General features: G+C 38.4%; 1 pseudogene; it reads right to left on the bottom strand.

Annotated features, from left to right (window-relative positions):
* Nucleotides 1-19,120, bottom strand: part of LOC125812754 (uncharacterized) — a 38,673-nt pseudogene extending 19,553 nt beyond the window's left edge.
* Nucleotides 19,121-20,193: the final 1,073 nt, after the last annotated feature.

The following is a 20,193-nucleotide window of genomic DNA, read 5'->3' on the forward strand; positions in this document are numbered from 1 at the left end:
TGATATGCATTTAGTATGAGTTGATTATATGCTTCATAAGTTGAATTGTTGAACATTCCTGAATATGCTTTTAAGAGAAATTGCATAATGTGTTTAATGATGTTATGATGAGCATGATTTGAGTTGGAGAAGGTAATTCCTCCAATGATAGAAATGTTGAAGTTTTCATGCATAATGAGTTGGTAGATTCAGTTCCTACTTTCTTGGGTTGCATTGAGCATGTTTGAGATGGAGTTGATGTTTCCTCCTAGTTTTGTGCATTGTTTATGATGTTGCATACATGATGGTCTACTAGTCTTGAGTCTTTGATTCATTAAAGTGTTTAACGTGTCATTCGAGGATGAATGTTCCCAAGGGGGGATAATGTAACGACCTGGAAAACTAGTAAGTGAAACTAGAGCCTAACTAGTTTGGTTTTGAGTTTGTTGTGGGGTTTCATGTGTTTGAATGTTGTCCCAATCTTAAGTTGAGGGTTTTAGCGGTTAAACATCAAGGGACGACTCCCCAAGGACCACCCAAGGGGTCGTTGAGGAGGACCCTAAAGCCTAATCCCCAAGACCCCAAGACCCCAAAAAGCTGTCAAAATATAGTTACCTACGGATGGCAATCTACGGCCAGTAGATGGACCCATGCCCCGTACGTGGAGGTTGTGGCTCAGGCCCCAATTTGACAGGTTGCAGCCACCACCTACGTACATGCAAGACAGCGCGTCAATGTACCCACGGTAAGTAGGTCCATGGGGCGTGGATTCCACCTGCAATCTACCAAATTTGGCCAACGTGTTGGGGTACTTTGGTAAATTTCTTTTTAAGTTAGTTTAGTTGGGGGACTGTTATTATTGATTTATTAATGTATTTTATGGGTTTAAAATTATTAAACTCTTTTTTCAATTCATTTATTCAAAACACAAATTAGAAACCTTCCCTCCCTTCCAAAAGTTCTCTCTTTAGAAACCTCCATTGGAGGTGAAGGATTCCAGCTTTCAATCTCAAGATCTCACCATTTCACTCAAGTTTTGTGGATTTCTTCCCTACAAGGTATGGTAGTCTTCATCCTTGTCAAAGTTTCATTCAAGGAGCCCAATCAAAGATGATTTAAACTTTCCAAAGTTCCCCAAAAACCCTAGTTTTCAATCTATGCATGGGTTTAATTCCAAAACGTTTTCAAAAGGTTTTATATGATGAATTATGAATGGATTGTTGAATTATTGATTAATTATGGTCAATGTCTTCTATGAACCCATATTTTCCCCAAAATCCTAAGTTGTGAATTGTGATTGGGAATTGAGTGATCATGAAAGTATGTTGAATTATTTATGTTTATATTGAATAAGTTATTGAATCATGGTATTTCCCTTTTCTATTGTAGTATCTTAAATGTTTGTGTTGGGATTGATGTAAGGCCTTGGAGGGTAATTTCCTGAAGAATCTAGGAAGGATCAGGATGTGAAGTATATGTGTCTGATTTCAATGATAGTATTATGATCATGTTTAGAATGCAATTGTGTTAGTATTTAAAGCTTATTCTCAATTTAATACTTATGAATGATGATGATATATGTGAAAGGTTATTCTCACATACAGACACACTCATTAATGAATAATGAATGAAGTTCTATGATTATGTTAATGATGATGTGTTGATTGAAAGGCTATTCGCAATTGTACACTAATGAATGGTAATGACATGTTGTGGAAGGACTTTCTCACAAAATGGGGATTCTTAGTTGAAAGGCTATTCTCATTTTTGAATCTATGAGCTATCTTAATAAATGAATGTTGGGTTTGAGATGGATACTCATCCATGACCTAAGGTAGGGTATCTAGTAACAATCTCTTATTCCATAACAATGAACTTATCACAACCCAGGAATACCCCCTAGGCGTAACACGACGTACTTGACCCCAAAGGTGTGTCATACAATCCCTTAGTATCATAACATAGGTAATAGAAAAGTTTGGAAAATTTTAAACTTCTTTAAGACCATACAATCGAAAACATTTTCATAAGCAAACAGAAGTCTTTACTAAATCCTTGTCTCAAACCATCTAATATAATTCTTGAATAAAACTGTTGGGATGCTGCCCGTACAAAGTTTAAAACATAAAGAAATGACATAAGGGAAATATGGGTTCGTCCTCGAAGCAATGAGGACTCACCAAATCGTCAAGTTTTCTTGATCCTTGGAAACCTAGGTTTCATAGAAACTTAAACTCCTAAACCCTACATTTGATTAGAATGTAGGCAATATGCATTAGTACAAAATGTACCAAGTATGAAAGCTAGCACAACATCATAAGAGCATCTCAAATGGTTAGTCAACATAAGACATAAGCATAAGAGATAATAACATAGTCATAAAATAATCATCATAGTGATAGCATAATCGTCATAGTCATAGCATAGTTTGCAATATAAGCTTCATATAAACATAAGTCAACATGAGATATAGTCATACACATATAAGAATAATAGACTCTTAGTCCTCTTTACCATAATAGTACCATTCTCAAGTAACCTCAAAAGAATACATGTGCAAAACAAGAATAGCATCACATACTACTACCCAAGCGAAGTATCCCTTTTTGGTCATCTTAATCATAGTATGTATGCATGGTTAACTCATAAGTCTTTCTACCAATAGGGTACTATACTTCTAAGGAACCTCAAGACACACTTGTGCAATGCATGAAAGGCGTCCCATACTGCCCTTCACACTAAGTATAGCCTTGAAGTCATCTTAGTCATATTCACCCTCCTTTTGGTCTTACTATTAGCTTACTTCATATAGACCACAGAACTACCACCTTACTCAATCATATCTTGGATGGCAACTATGGAACAATCCTATCTAAACATACATCATATAAGAACAAACATCTCATGAGTCACCTTAAGGCAAGTTTGTGCCATGCGTGAACAAGACTCCATAATCCTACCCATGCTAAGCTAGACACATAGGTTCATCATTCATGTTCATCATCTCTTAACATCATAAAGACAAGGGTGATCACCTCTTAGTCATGCATGAAGTGGAGAGGTATCTAGACCTACTATCCCAAACTAGTCATGCTCATGTTCCTAAATGCAAGGGGGAACTCACCTCAAGGCATAAATGTTTAGTTCATCATGAAGGACAAGTGAAGTCACCTCAAGCCACACATATCATGGTATCATAAAAACAAGGGTATTCACCTCTAGTCATACATATCATGAACCATAGGTATTTGCCTCCATGTTCATTATTAGTGGAATATAGGTATTCGCCTCCATATTTATTTTAAGGTGATGTAGGTATTCGCCTCCATATCTATTTTAATGTGTAATGTAGGTATTCGCCTCCACATCATCACATAAGGATCATAGGTAATTGCCTCCATGTCCTACATAAAGGCTAATGGGTAATCACTGCTAGCCTTGGGAGTCACACATACATAAGGGTAATCACCTCACACTCACCATACTTAACTAATTTGGAGTATGGGAATTCACCACACATTCCTATCATGTAAAGGTCATTTAGGGGAATCACGACAAGCCTCATCACATCTTAGAGTCCTAGGACTTAGATTCATTTTAGGTGAGAAATCCTTTCAACCTAGAATCATTCTATGTGAGAGAACCTTTCATGTCATATTATGTTCATGCATAATGTCTTGCCTAAAATTCTACATTTGACATGGATACTAGCATAACTCAAGTGAATCTATCATTATGTGCACCTAAGCACTTATAATATAGATTAGGTAGGTATAGACCTTCTACCACAATTCTATACTTTAATCTTCTAATCTCACATATAGACTTTACTATCAAAACCTTAACATTCATAGTTCATCATATTGGATTTACCTTCAAACCCTATTGATCAACATTCATTTCTACAAGCTTTACATTCAAGCTTTACTTCCTGCAACCCTTATTCATACTTACATTTCAAGGTATTTGAATCATATTAATCATTACTAGGTGATTCTAGTCATAATTGATCATAAAGGTTCAATTCTATCTTTACATGTCAAGATTCATCACATACAATAGAGTCTAGTTCAATTCATGATTATATGATCCTAACTTTGATCACTTACTATACATGACATTGATTTAGGAAGATGACCTTTTAACCTTCAATTTTGCTTCTAATGGCATAAACCCACAAATATCACATTCATCAATTTAGATTAGGGTTTACCATAGAAATCACATGAATTAATCATAATATCATTAAACAACGCTAAACAATTATAATTGGGTGATATCCACTAGATTGGAATCACACCCAAACCCTACCCACAATGCAAGCACAACCCTAGCTAGAATTGGGTTTTTGATTTCACAAGTGGGGAAACTATGGGTGATCTATGTGTGGAAGAACCCATAGGTAATTAAGCTTCACATACCTTTAATCAAAGCCCTAAACAAAGCTTGAATCAATGGTTAATTCGACCTAGCTATTGCCCCTCTTCTTCTTCTTCTTCTTCTTCTTTGCTTCTAGAGAGAGAATATTTGGAGAGTGTTTTGGGGGTTCTAAGATGAATGAGCTAATGAATCAGTTTAGGGGTGTATTAGACTTATATAGGAGGTAAAATAACTAACTAACCGACCTCCCTTAACCCCTAATTAATTAACTAATTATTTCCCAAAATTTAACTAACAAGTAAAAGTCACCAAAACTACTCAAACCACGAGACAACTACCCACGGACTGTGGGTTGGTCTTTGGACCGTCCTAGTCCTCCGTGGTTTGAGGTTGGGGGTCTAAACTTGCAGGACATGAGCAACCTTGACCCACGACCCCAACCTACGGGGCGTGGGTCCATCTACGATAGGTAGATGGCATCCGTAGGTGCAGCCAAATTCTAGATTTTATGTGCTATTTTGGGGTCCTCCTCAAGGACCCCTTTGGTTGATCCTTGGGGAGTCGTAGCCAAATGTTTAACCCCTAAAACCCCTATTCTAAGTACGGAAACCATTTTTAAAATTTTTTTAATCCTCATACGCCACTCCAAAACTCTTACGAAAGGCTCTAGAACCCACTTGATCAACTCACTAAATTATGGGGTGTTACAGAACTAATCTAATGAATTTTGAGTATTCTGTGGGGAATAATGCTAAGCACCGAGTGGATATGGCTTGAGATGGGTACTTATCCGTGAGTTGAGGCAGGGTATCTAGTAGCAATCTCCCTATCCCATAAACTATGTTCCCACATAGGTCTAGCTTGTGGATCTACCTAAGCTAAAAGTAATGGTCCTCTTTTAGGCAAGTAGAAATCCCTTATTCGGTGAGGGTGACACCAGGATTCCATAAATTGCTCACATGGTCTATATTGGTAAAAGCTTACCCCCACAAAGAATATTAATGAACTATGGCTTCTCATGAATGTACTACTTAGTGTGGTTGGTAGTATGGGATGCCATCCATGCATTGCACAAGTAGGCTTTGAGAGTTGTTATGGTGTGTTCCTTTATGATATAATGTTAAATGAAATGAATGTACTCTTATGATGATGCTAATGAGAAGGTTGATTATGTCTAATGACTGAAGGTGCTCTTAATGAAGCTATTGAAAAATGTTGACTTATGTGCTTAATAAGATGATGTATGCTTTACTTGGATTGTATCATGAGTTACTTCCTTGTCATGACTTATTGTATATGAATGTGCCTTGCCTATGGTGGCTCCAAAGGAGTATTTAGTGTGAGTAGTAGTATGGGATGCTACTCATACATTGCACAAGTATGACTTAGGGTTGCCCTAGATGATGGTCCTAATGTGTTGATATGATTTATGAAATGTTTATGTCTCTTATGTATCAGTATCGTGTAAAGATGAAAAGGATGAATGGCAAGTTCACTTTTGGTTACCTTGATGAGGTACTTAGTATGAATGGTTGTATGGGACGCTATTCATTTTATGCACAAAGTATAGCTTGAGGGTTACTTTAGGTGAAAGCTTAATGTGATGAAATTGCTTATATATTGATTATGTTCTAATGTGATGAAATTACTTGTATATTGGTTATGTTTGTGTATTATGCCTCTTATATTTATGTTCATGAAGGTGTTCTCAAATTGGCATGAAAGCATGATTTCAAAGAAAATGTCTATTTTAAGCATGGTTTTTGCACGGCTATCATACTTAGTACATCTAATGTTCTAACCCATATTTCTCCATTTTACCAAAGTTTAGGGTTTAGAGATTTCATATTCTATACTTGAAGGGTAGGTTTCTAAGGAGCAAGGAGATGAAGATTTGGTGAGTCCTCATAGTTTCGAGGACAAACCCATTATTTCCCTTTATGTCTTTTACTTTATGTTTAGAGCTTTTGTATGGGCTTAGTACCAAAGCTTATTCAAAGTATTGTAGATGGTTTGAGACAAAGTGTAGAAAGACTTTCACTTGTTTTTTACGAAAAATGACTTCGATTGTAGAAGAAAAGTTTTAATTCCGCATTATTTTCCTATCTTCCTATGTTCAAGAATCCTATGAGGCTTGTATGAGACTTTTTGGAGTCTTGTAAGCCGTGTTGCATCTAGGGGGCACCCCTGGGTCGTGACAGTGTGTGGGAGTCATGAGTCAAGGCTAGACCTCCCTCAATTCTCCAAAGTTCAAGTAACATACTACGAACAAGCAGTACCGTCTGAGGACCCACTCACACCCCGTGGGTGGGATCTCATGAGCGAGGGCTAGACCTTATCCAAAATGAGGAGCCACAGACCCAACCCACAAGTTACCAGTATGGTTCGGGTTCCCAAAATAGTTATCCCATGAGATGGAAGCCTTTTACCTCAGTTAGTTCGGGTTTCTAGTAGCAATCTCCTTATCTCGTAAGTATGTGCCCAGATAGGTCTTTAGCTAGTGGATCCACCTAAAAGCTAAACATGTTAGCTCTACCTTAGGCAAGTAGGAGACCTCTTTTCGGGGTGGGGCATGACACCGAATTCCATGTAGTTCACATGGTCTATGTCAGTTAAGGCTATATTCCCTACATGACATGAGTAAGAATATGAACATGAATATGAACTATGGACAAGAATGAGTTATTGAATATCGATTCTCAAAAGGTTCTACTTAGGATGAATGAGGGTATGGGACTTCATTCACGCTTTGCACAAGTAGGCCTTGAGAGTGATTGTTGTATGTTCTTTTATGAAATGATACTTTATGAGTTAATATATGCTTAACATGAATTATGAACCATCAGCATGAACCATGAACAAGAACTATGAACATGAATTACAAATATGAACATGAACTATACTTATGATTTCTTAATGAGCTTTGCTTAGTGTGAGTGGGGGTATGAGACTTCACTTATACATTAAACAAGTGGACTTATAAAGGTGTTATGGTGTGGTTTCCTTATGCTATGAATGTATATGAAAGTATGTATGCAAGATATGAATTGTTGTTAACAGTGACTTTACTTATTATAAGATATGGACATGAATGACTCCTTGTCTATGAGTATTGGCAATGGATAAGGTCAAGGTAAGTTATGCATGATTATGGTATCCTAGGGTTGCTTATGAAATGGTTTGACTATGTAATTACTCTAAATGTGCATGATGGTTCTTAAAGTTGACAAAGTGCATGATTTCAACTAAATGTCCCTGTTTACATGATTTAAGGATTTTTATTCATGGCTTCCATACTTGCTACAATATTTTTGCTAACCGATATTCTCTACATTTTCTTATAAATGTAGGTTCCGGTCGTTAAGGTTTACTTCTCCTTTCAAGTAATGCTTGGGTTGACTATTCTCCAAGCTCGCTGAGTACTCATGGTTTGAGGAAAACACATTATTCATTTCTAGTTCCTTTTGTACTTTCTATTTTAACGACTATGTTGTAAAGAGCTCTAACCCTAAGATTGTATTCGATTGTATTAGATGCTGATTGAGACAAGGTCTAGAATCTTATACTTCTTTTATGAAAAACACTTATATTGTAAAAAGTTTTAAATTCTGCATCATTTCTATTACCTATGTACATGATTATGCTAAGGGCTTGTATGAGACCCCTTCGGGGTCGAGTATGTTGTGTTACATCCAGGGGGTACCCCTGGGTCGTGACAAACTTGATAATCAGAGCACAAGGTTTAAAATAATTCTAGGATGGTATCTCATGAACCACGTCTAGTATAGTCTTGTTCATGTGGGTGAAGGGAGCCACACTTCTGAATGAGAGGATATCAGATGTTTAGGAACTTTTATTTCATTACTCTTTAGTCGTGCCTTAGTATTTTAACTCTATAAAGTTATTTTCCTAAGGCCTTCTCTTGTGTTTATAGGATATGAATACAAGAAGGGTGACCGCAAGAAAGATTGAAGAGGAGAATGTGAATGAGGGAGTTCCTCCCCAAGGTCCCCAAGGTCCTCAAGAGCCTCAAGTTCCTCAAACTCCTAATGATGGAATGGGGGGCTATCAAAAATGTGGAAATATAGTCGGCTCTCCATATATTGACTCAAGCCGTAATGGCCCAAGTCAATAGGGATGCTAAAGCTCATTTGAACCCTATTGATAGCACCGTGGTGTCAAGATTGAGAGATATCACACAAATGAACCCTTCAAAGTTCTTTAGTTCTCGAGTGGGTGAAGATCCTCAAGAGTTTGTAAAAGAGGTCTACAAGATAGTTGATTCTATGGGGGTGACTTCTAGAAAAAAAGCGGAGATAACTGCTTACCAATTGAAGGGTGTGGCTCAAGTTTAGCATACTCAATGGAAGAGAAATAGGCCAGAAGGAGTGGGTCCCATAGGTTGGGAAGTGTTCAAGAAAGCATTTCTTGATAGGTTCTTTCCCCGAGAGAAGAGGGAAGCCAAGGTGGAAGAATTTATCAACCTTTGTTAAAGAGGTATGGGTGTTGAAGAATATTCTCTAAAGTTTACCTAATTTTCCAAGTATTCTCCATCTTTGGTGGCGGATCCTAAGGATGAGATGAGTAGGTTTGTGTCACGACCCAAGCCTAGGGCCTAGACGTGACATGGCGAATGAGGAACCCGAAGGAACCCCAAACAAGCCTCTCAAACTTGTCATCACACTTCATCGGTCGCGGAAGTACATTCAACATTAATTAACGGGAAATAGGGACTAAGGAAAACCATTTCAAAATGACATCATAGAATAAGAGTCAAGCTCGTTTACAAAATACTTGTCCAACGCACACCTCTACATACATAGATAGGACGGGGGCCATGACATATTACCGGCTCCCCTCATAGTTAAAATACAATTGCAAGCTAAAGTCTCAAAACATAGGAGTAAGAAACATAACATAGCCCTCGAATTATTGAGGACTCACCAACAAACTCGGATAAGCGTCGTACTAGCCACGTGAATGGAGAGAAGGATCAAGAGTAGCTCTGGTCCCTTCATGGTGACATCATGTAGGCAAAATATGTGTTAGTACTTGGAATGTACTAAGTATGCGGGGTGCAACACAACAATAAACAAGGACACAATCGAAATACAAGAAATAGTTTCATAGGCATTATGAATAACAATATGAGGATGCATGATCAAAGTGAAGTCAAAACATGTTTAAGTAAATCTATACTAATAGTAGATATCATATGTGTATGCATGATCCAACCAATCTATAACCCCAACTTAGGATGGGGGATGCCGTTCACACCCGGACACCCTGGTGGCAAGGTATAAACCCCTCACATGGTTGATGTTGGTCACACCCCAAGCATCCTAGGTGGTGAGATATAAACCTCTCACATGGTTGATGTTGGTCACACCCCAAGCATCCTAGGTGGTGAGATATAAACCTCTCACATGGTTGTCCGGTTCTTTTCCCCCGGACCGGGCATGGTCATGCAACACTTTATATAGGAAATTCTCATTAGGCTCTAATGCAATCTCACGTATGGAATGAACATATACACAAGCTTAGTTTGTCATCAACACATCTTTGGAGTTCCATACATCTCATAACTCAAGCTTTAAAGCATCAATTTATCAATTCTCCATAGTTGGACATTTTGTCAAACACCTTGAAGGCATGTAATGGAATCAAAGAGCATGGGAAATAGGGTAGTAATTATGCAGCCAAACCAATGAACAACCTACAACAACACCTTTTTAACACCCACAATACCACATGAAAATCTCCACTTCCATTCCAAATTTAGGTTCAAGTTCTAGGGTCACAACATGCTCAAAACAATCACTTTTCATGTTTAAAATTCAATGTGTAGGAAATTATTACAAAGAACAAGACTAATATATGAATCTTAACTTAAACCATGAATTAGTAAGTAGAATAGAGTCTAGGCACTATGGGTGGAAGGACCCATGAGTTCAACACCACATACCTTGAGTTCTTATGAAGGTCTTGAGAGTGTCTTCAATGGAAGCTTGCAACTTGGAACAAGAGTCTCTTCAATCTTGAGGAAGATTTTGGATTAGGGTTCTTGAGAGAACTTGAGAGAAAATGTGTCTAAGTATGGGAGAGGTGTTTTGGAAATGTTTTAGAGATGAAATTTGAACTAATGCTATATAGGAAATAACATATGCCCTTTGGAAGAAAATCGTCCAACACTTAGAAAAAAAAATGGGGCGGGTGAACAGTAAAATTAGCTACTGGAAATTGTCTTTTTCTGCCGGACAGATTTTACGAAAATGGGCATAACTTCTTCGTCCGAACTCCGAATGAGGTGAAACGAAGTGCGTTAGATAGCTAACTCAAAGGGATTTCCATGGATATATTATTGGCCACCAAATAATTTGTGTGCTAGGATATATGACCCTCCAAAGTAGACCCTCGAAAAAGGCTTCACTTGGAAATTTTGGATTTTGATACGGTTGCTCTAAAATTTGGGTTAGACCCATTTCCCACTCAATTTGACCCCCTAAACAAGAATATGAAGTCGGATTTTCGAAAAATGAAACGGATTTTGAGATATATGGAAATTACAATTATAGGTGTTTCCGAAGCACATTTTCGGGCATTTTTGGGGTCGTTTCAGTTTGTGAAGGGGGTGTCTAGTTTTGTGAGAAAAGAATGTCGTTTCGCTAAGCTTTATGATAACATGGATATATCCCGTCTATAGTAGTTGTCCTATTTCTTTGTCTCACAAAGTCACATTGGTTGATTTGATAAAGTTAGACATGTTAGACTTTGATGTCATTTTTGGTATGGATTGGTTGCATGTATGTTGTCCCTATATTGTTGTAGGACTCGGGTAGTATAGTTCCAATTACGAAACGAGTCTACTTTAGAGTGGAAGGGGGGAAATTCTATCCCTTGAGGTCAATTTGTTTTTTGTCTCAAAGCTCGAAAAATGATCTCAAAGGGGTGTATTTACCATATTGTTAGGGTAATGGATGTTCAGTCTGAAACCCTTCCTTAGAGTCTGTCCCCGTGGTGAGTGAGTTTCCAGAAGTCTTTCCCAATGAATTGCCCGACATTCCTCCCGAACGGGAAATAGACTTTAGCATTGATCTCTTGCCATATAGGCAACCTATCTCCATTCCTCCTTATAGAATGGCTCTGGCCGAATTGAAAGAGTTGAAGGAGCAACTCAAGGATTTGTTAGACAAAGGCTTTATTCAACCGAGCAGCTCTCAATGGGGAACTCTGGAATTGTTCGTTAAAAAGAAGGATGGGTCCCTTAGAATGTGTATTGACCACCGCCAATTGAACAAGGTGACTATAAAGAATAAGTATCCCCTTCCTAGGATTGATGACATTTTTGATCAACTTCAAGGGGCTAAGTATTTCTCCAAAATAGATCTTCATTCGGGTTACCATCAACTAAGGGTGAGAGAGGTCGACATTCCCAAGACGGCTTTCTGAAACGAGATATGGTCACTATGAGTTCCTAGTATGGTCCTTTGGTCTGACAAATGCATCAACGACATTCTTGGATCTAATGATAGGCTGTTTAGACACTAGCTTGATATGTTTGTGATAGTATTTATTGATGATATTTTGATCTATTCAAGGAGTGAAAATGAACACATGAACCATTTGAGGATCGTATTGCAAGAACTTAAAGACCACCAACGATATGCAAAGTTTAGTAAGTGTTAGTTTTGGCTAAGGTCTGTAGCCTTCTTTGGTCACATTGTGTCGAGCAAGGGTATTGAGGTAGATCCAAAGAAGACAGATGCGCTCAAGGGTTGGCCTAGACCACTAACTCCTACCGATATTAGAAGTTTTTTGGGTTTGACCGGTTACTATAAGAGGTTTATTGAGGCTTTTTCTCCATTGCTTCTCCATTGAAGGCTTTGACTAAAAAAAATGCCTAGTTTGTGTGGTCAGAGGCTTGTGAGAAAAGCTTCAAAGAATTGAAAGAAAAACTTACTTCTGCGCTGGTGTTGACTTTACCGAAGGATACCGATGGGTTTGTGGTATATCTGACGCTTCTCAAGTGGGTTTGGGATGTGTCCTTATGCAACATGGTAAAGTGATTGCATATGCTTCGAGGTAACTCAAGGTACATGAAATGATTTATCCAACTCATGATCTCGAATTAGCGGCGGTGATGTTTGCCTGGAAAATATGGAGGCACTATGTATACGGGGTCCATGTAGCTGTTTTCACCGATCACAAGAGTCTTCAATATGTGTTTACCCAAAAAGACTTGAATCTCCAACAAAGAAGGTGGTTAGCACTTTTAAAGAATTATGACATGAGGGTCCTTTACCACCCCGGCAAGGCTAATGTAGTTGCGGATGCCCTAAGTCGATTGTCCATGGTAGTGTAGCTCATATAGAGGATAAGAAGAAGTAGTTAGTTCGTGATGTACATAGGTTGGCCTGTTTAGGTGTCAAACTAGTGGATTCCACCAAGGATTGTATCATGGTCCATCATGGTTCCGAATCATTCTTTGTGGTTGATGTGAAGTCTAAACATGGGCTTGATCCCATATTAATGGAGTTGAAAGAATCGGTACTGAACAAGTCCGTTGAGGCTTTCTCCCAAGGTAGAGATGGGGTGCTTAGGTACTAAGGTCGTTTATGTGTTCTGGATATTAATGGCTTCAGAGAGAAAATTCTAGAAGAAAATCATAGTTCGTGGTATTCTATTCATCCGGGAGACACCAAGATGAACCATGATATACGGGAAGTCTATTGGTGGAATGGCATGAATAATGATATAGCTGGTTTTTTGGCCAAATATCTAAATTATCAACAAGTCAAGGCCAAACACCTAAGACCGGGTGGTTTGTCCCAATATATATATATATATTCCCACTTGGAAGTAGGAAGAAGTGAATATGGACTTTGTTGTGGGTTTGCCTCGTACTCGTAGGCAAGATGATTCTATTTGGGTCATTATAGATAGAATGACAAAATCAGCCCACTTTATTCCCGTCAAGGTTTCTTATACGACGGAAGACTATTCCGAATTATACATCTAGGAGATGGTGAAGCTACATGGTGTTGCTTTGTCTATAATTTTGGACCGGGGTACTCAATTTACTTCACAATTTTGGAAGGCATTCCAAAAAGAGCTTGGTACCAATGTTATGCTTAGTACCACCCTCAAATGGATGGTCAAGCGGAACACACCATTCAAAACTTAGAGGAAATTTTGAGGGCATGTGTGATACATTTCAAGGGTAGTTGGGATGACTATCTACCATTGATAGAGTTTGCCTACATTAATAGTTACCATGCAAGTATTGCCATGGCTCCTTTTGAAGCATTGTATGGTAGGAGGTGTAGATCTCCGGTTGGTTGGTTTGAAGTAGGTGAATTTGCTCTAATTGGTCCCGAACTAGTTTATGAGGCTATTGAAAAAGTTTGACTCATTAGAGTGAGGTTGAAGACGACCCAAAGTCGGCAATAGTCTTATGCCGATGTTGGAAGGAGGGATCTAGAAATTGAAATTGGTGATTGGGTCTACTTGAAAATTTCACCAATGAAAGGTTCGATGAGGTTTGGTAAGAAGGGGAAGCTTAGTCCCCGGTATGTGGGCCCATACCAAATCTTGAAACATATTGGAAAAGCTTCTTATCAGTTAGACTTACCAAAAGAGTTGGCTCTGGTTCACCCAGTGTTTCATGTTTCCATGCTTAAGAAGTGCATTGGTGATCCGGTATCCACCATTCCTTTAGAGGGTTTAGGAGTTGATGATAGACTATATTTCGAGGAAGTTTTGGTGGAAATTTTTCACCAGCAAGTAAAAAAGTTGAGAAACAAGGAAGTAGCTTTTGTTAAGGTTTTATGGAGGAATCATTTAGTTGAGGGTGCTACATGGAAGGCCGAGACCGATATGATGTACCTCTATCCTCATCTTTTTCTTTCTACTCCTATTTAAGTTTGAGGTAAGTAGTTCCTCTTGAATTTTAGTGTTTTGGGAGTCATGTGTCTTGTATGAGTTTTTCCTGATTTCCTTATGCCATGCATGCTCTTGATGAAATTCATGTTTAGTAAGAAAATGACTTTTATGATTTATGTGTCCCTCATGTTGATTGTGCATTTAGTATGATGATGGCATATTTGAATTCATGAGGTGATTTGATGAACATGCTTTGTTGTGCTTGTGATGGAATAGCATATTGGCTCCATGATGTTTTGTAGAGCTTGCTTTTAGTAGGAGAATGTAGTTCCTCCTATGAACATGATAAATGCTGCACTTCATGCATATTGGGTTGGTAGATGTAGTTCCTACTCCCTTGTATTACATTGACCATGTCTTGAGATGGAGTTGAAGCTTCCTCCTTTTTGATTAAGTGCATGAGGTGAATAGTGCATTTGTAAGCTTGCATATTTTTAATGTTTCGTGCATGATGGGCTACTATTCTTGAGTTTCTAATTTAGTTTTGTGTCAAGGACATCATTCGGGGACGAATGTTCCCAAGGGGGAGATAATGTAACACTCCGGAAATGTAATTAACTAAGCGAGAGCCTAATATGTAAACCAGTAGCCTAAATGGGGTTGAACGTAAAGATTAGAGTATTAAAATAACTTCCCAAAGTTTGTAAATGTGTGTTATGATCTAAACGTCAAGGCATGACCCCCAAAGCACCATCCAAGGGTCCTTGAGGAGGGCCTTGGTTTGCAGCTAAAAAGCTGCCTGAAGGTAGCCACCCATGAAATGGGCACCCACGAGCCGTGAGTGGACTCACGCCCTGTAGGTGGGGGTCATGAGTCAAGGCAATACCTTCCCCAATTCTCCAAAGTTCCAGTAACATACTAGGAACATGTAGTATGGTCTGTGGACCCACTCACGCCCGTGGGTGGGGTCTCGTTAGTGAGGGCTGGACCTTGTCCTAAATGAGGAGCAACAGACCCAACCCACGAGTTACCAGTATGGTATGTGGGTCCAGCCACAACCCGTGGGCGGGGATTGTGGATGGGGTATGCATAACTGCCTCAGATTCGACCTAGGGTGACTTAAATGAAGAAATTCCTAAATTAATTATTGAAGGGTGGGGATAGTTTGTATTAGTTATTTAGACATATATAAGTACTTTTTAAATATTAACCACCTCTTTTACACCTCATAACTCACAAGACCCAAACTATAAACCAACTCCCCTCTCCAATATTTCTCTCTCTAAGACTCCATTGAAGAACAAGAACAAGGTCAAGCTTAGGGTTCAAGGAGCAGCCTTTCTACTTCAATTTCATGTGGAAATCTTCCTAAGGTATGGTGGCTTTTCATCTATGGGTAGCTTCCACCCATAGAGTCCCTTCAAGCTATAATTTCAAGCTTTCAATTTCTCTAAAAACCTAGGGTTTCAATCTAAGTCATGGGTTCTCTTTCAAAAAGTTTTCAATTGTTTATTTACTGTTGATTATGATTGATTATGGTGGATTAAGGTTGAATTGATGATTAATTGATGATTTATGATAAAATCCCACCAAGAGCCCATAAATCCCCCAATAATTCTAATTAGTGAATTCATGATGTGGGTTGATTGATTAAGGAAGCATGTCAATTGATTATGTTTATGTTAATTGAGTTATTGAATAATTATATACCTCTATCTAAGGTAGTAATTCTAGAAGTTTGGGTTGAGTTTGATTCATAGCCTTAAAGGGAAAATTGTTAGGGTTTGTACATATTGATGAGGATTGTATATGAATTCATGATTCACTTGGATAGTGATGATCCTATGAGTATTGTTTAAGTGTGGTATTGTTGCAAGATCCTTCCCCCCATACCATTACACATGGCTATGCATGAAAGGTCTATGATAATGATATTACTGTTGTGTTGACTGAAAGGTTATTCTCATGAAACACTATGAACATGAAGTGAAAGGTTTACTCACCTATTAATGATTCTAAGGTTGAAAGGACATTCTCACCTAATGAATGCATGAGCTACCATGATACTATGTTGGTTTGAGTGCTAGGCATTCTTCCATAAGCATGAACCTAAACTAAATACTCAACATGAATACTAAAGGGAATTAAGCTTAGCACCGAGTGGATATGAATATGAGATGGAAGCTTTTACGTGAGTTAGTCCAGCTTCCCATTGGGTTCCTTTTACGTCAGTTAGTCTAGGTTCCCAAAATAGTTATCTCATAAGATGGAAATTGTTTACCTCAGTTAGTTTGGGTTTCTAGTAGCAATCGCCTTATCCCGTAACTATGTGCACACATAGGTCTTTAACTAGTGGATCCACCTAAAAGCTAAACATGTTAGTTCTACATTTAGGCAAGTACGACACATCTTTCCGGTGTGGGGCATGACACCGGATTCCATCTAGCTCACATAGTCTATGTCGGTTAAGGCTATTTTACCTACATGACATGAACAAGAATATGAACTATGGACAAGAACATGAGTTATGTACTATGGTTTTTCAAGAGGTTCTACTTAGCATGAATGAGGGTATGGGACTTCATTCACGCATTGCACAAGTAGGCCTTGAGAGTGATTGTGGTATGTCCTTTTATGACATGAAGCTTTATGAGTTAATGTATGCTTAACATGAATTATGAACCATGCACATGAACTATGAATATGAACATGAGTTATACTTATGACTTCTTAATGAGTTGTGTTTAGTATGAGTGGGGGTATGGGACTTCACTTATACATTGCACAAGTTAACTTATAAAGGGGTTATGGTATGATTTCATTATGCTATGAAGATTTATGAAACTATGTATGCAAGATAAGAATTGTTTCTAAGAGTGACTTTACTTATTATAGGGTATGAATATGAATTACTCCTTGTCTATGAATGTTGGCTATGGATTAGGTCAAGGTAAGTTATGCATGATCATGGTAGCCTAGGGTTGCTTATGAAATGGTTTGACTATGTAATTACTCTAAATATGCATGATGGTTCTTAAAGTTGACAGAGTGCATGATTTTAACTAAATGTCCCTTTTTACATGATTTAAGGATTTTTATGCATGGCTTCCATACTTAGTACAATATTTGTGCTAACCCATATTCTCTACACTTTCTTATAAGTGTAGGTTCGGTCATTGTGGTTTACATCTCCTTTCAAGTAAAGCTTGGGTTGACTATTCTCCAAGCTCGGTGAGTCCTCATGGTTTGAGGACAAGACATTACTCATTTCTAGTTCCTTTTGTCCTTTCTATTTTCAACACTATGTTGTAAAGGGCTATGACCCTAAGATTGTATTAGAAAGTGATTGAGACAAGGTCTAGAGTCTTATAGTTCTTTTATGAAAAAGACTTATATTTTAAAAAGTTTCAAATTCCGCATCATTCCTATTACATATATTTATGATTATGCTAAGGGCTTGTATGAAACCCCTTTGGGGTCGAGTACACCGTGTTACATCTAGGGGGCACCTCTGTGTCATACAATTATTCAGTTTGAGCTTCATCTACCCTCTCTCCATATACAACTAAGGCACGCCCAGTAGCAAGGAATGGTCTCTCTAAGATAAGGGGAACCTCAAAATCAACCTCACAATCAAGTATCACAAATCCGTCAGAAGATGAACGACTCCACTTTCACAAGGACATTTTGGAGAACACCAATGGGCTTCTTCACAGTTCTATCGGCCATGAGTAGACACATCGCAATCGGTTTTTTAGCCCCTAAACCCAACTTAATATAAGTGGATAACGACATCAAGTTGATTCTAGCACCTAAATCACACAAAGCTTTTGCAAAGTGCAAAATCCCGATGGTATAAGGAATAGTGAATGCTCCAGGATCCTCTTTCTTTTGGACAAGTCACCTAGTAGTAATAGCACTACAATGTTGCAACCTCTCATCATTCACTAAACTGACGACCCTCTTCATGGTCACCAAGTCTTTCATAAATTTCGCATACCCAGGCATTTGCTCCAAAGCTTCTATCAAATGGAATATTGATGGAAAGCTATTTCAAAAGAATTATGAATTTCCTCTATTTTTCTTCTTCGGTCTTCTTCACCAATTTCTATGGGAGTGGAGGTGGAGGTCTAGGAATGGGAACAACTTTTTGGTTCACAATTTCATCTTAATCTTTTTCTATCACATTTTCAACCTCAGACGACATCGAAGGATCAATGGTCTGCTTACCTCCTCAAGTGGTGACCGCAATACAATGTCTACCATTTTTCAGATTCTGGATGGTGTTGCTAGGAAGTGTGCCAGGCTGATGTGGGTTCACAGTAGTGGACCCCAGACTAAACTGCTGCTCAAGTTTCTTGATTGATACTGTATGAGCATCATTTTTTTTTATCTATTCCAGACAAGTCATTTCGCATCTCTTTGACATTCTCATCAATTGCATCAAACCTATTTGTCATCTTTTGCATTATATCCTCAATGCATGATATACTACCCCCAACCTCTCTATTGCAAGATTTACTATTCCCCGGTGGAACATAGGGCCCAACTCTCTCATTTATGTTGCCATAAATGTTCCTATTGTAGTTGTTATCACGATTGTAGTTCCCATCCTGGACATAGTTTCCCTCTCGATTATAGTTTTCATAGTTCTAACATGGGTTTCCTTGACCTCGGCGCCAATTATCTGAGTTGGAACCTTGGGCGTTGGCTCGAAAACTCTCTATCTGATAATTTACCAAATATGAATCCTCCTCATAATAGCATTCCTCAACTCGTGGTGTGGAGTTCTTGTTAGGTAATTTACTGCATTCACTTTTTCTGCATTTCCACTAACCTGCCTCAATACCAAACCCAGTTGTGCCCTCATCTGAGCCATTTCCTCAAGACTGTCATCAGTAGATTAGTCTGGTGCAGCTTGAACAACAAACGTGCTTCTTCCAGTATTAGCTTTTCTAGTGCTCCATACCTTATTGTTTCGGGAAGTCATTTTCAATTTCTCAGCAATCTCCTCAAAAGTGCACTCACAATATAATCCTCTTGCAATAGTATCTAGAACAACCTTTCCATTTTCGTCCTTCCCTCTATAGAAATACTCTTTTAATGACTCATCATCTATGCGGTGATACAGAACACTTCTGATGAACAAGTGACCCTATCCCATGAACTGCTCACAGATTTTCTAGGTAGTGCTACAAAATTATTCAAGTTTTCCTTGTGATTTAGCTTCTTATACACTTGGAAATACTTCGCCATGAACACTCAATGCAATTGATCCCATGTATGTATTGAATTTTATGGAAGCTCAGCAAACCACACTGCATCATCACCAATCAATGACAGAGGGAAGACACTCAATCTTATGACATCCATATCCAATTACGGTCGTCCCACTCTACTCTTGCTGACACTTTTCAATTTAGTCATGTGACCATATGGATCTTCCAATGCTAGACTAGAAAACAACCCTCGTGTTGTAAGCATTTGCATCAGACTGTTGGTTATCACAAATGTATGCCCTGGAGATAGAGGGGAAAGAATAGTGGGTCCTTCTGATTCAACTGTATTAAAGTCAACCCTTTAATTATCACGCAACCTCGGTGCTGATGGATTTTTCACCCTTACTGCATCTCCGGTAAGATTACCACCATGAACATTAGCATGCACATTTACAACCCAGGAGGCTGCAATTCAACTCCATTACCTAAATTCTCTTCAATTGGATTGTTGTGGACCCCTTGATTATTCAATTTTTGTAGAGTATTGCTCAACTATTGATCTTAGGGGGTCAATGGTTTGCCTCCACTCTGTGTACTTGGCATACACTAGAGTAGAAACCTGTAGAAAACAAAAACAAAAGCAAACATAATATCAGGAAATACTTGACTAAAGTTCAATAATGTAGTTATACATAATCTAAAAACTTTATTCCCCAACAGCGGCGTCAAAATT

The sequence above is a fragment of the Solanum verrucosum genome, unplaced genomic scaffold (assembly GCF_900185275.1).
Source record: "Solanum verrucosum unplaced genomic scaffold, falcon-dt-bn FXZP01000033.1, whole genome shotgun sequence".
In the NCBI taxonomy this organism is placed as follows: Eukaryota; Viridiplantae; Streptophyta; class Magnoliopsida; order Solanales; family Solanaceae; genus Solanum; species Solanum verrucosum.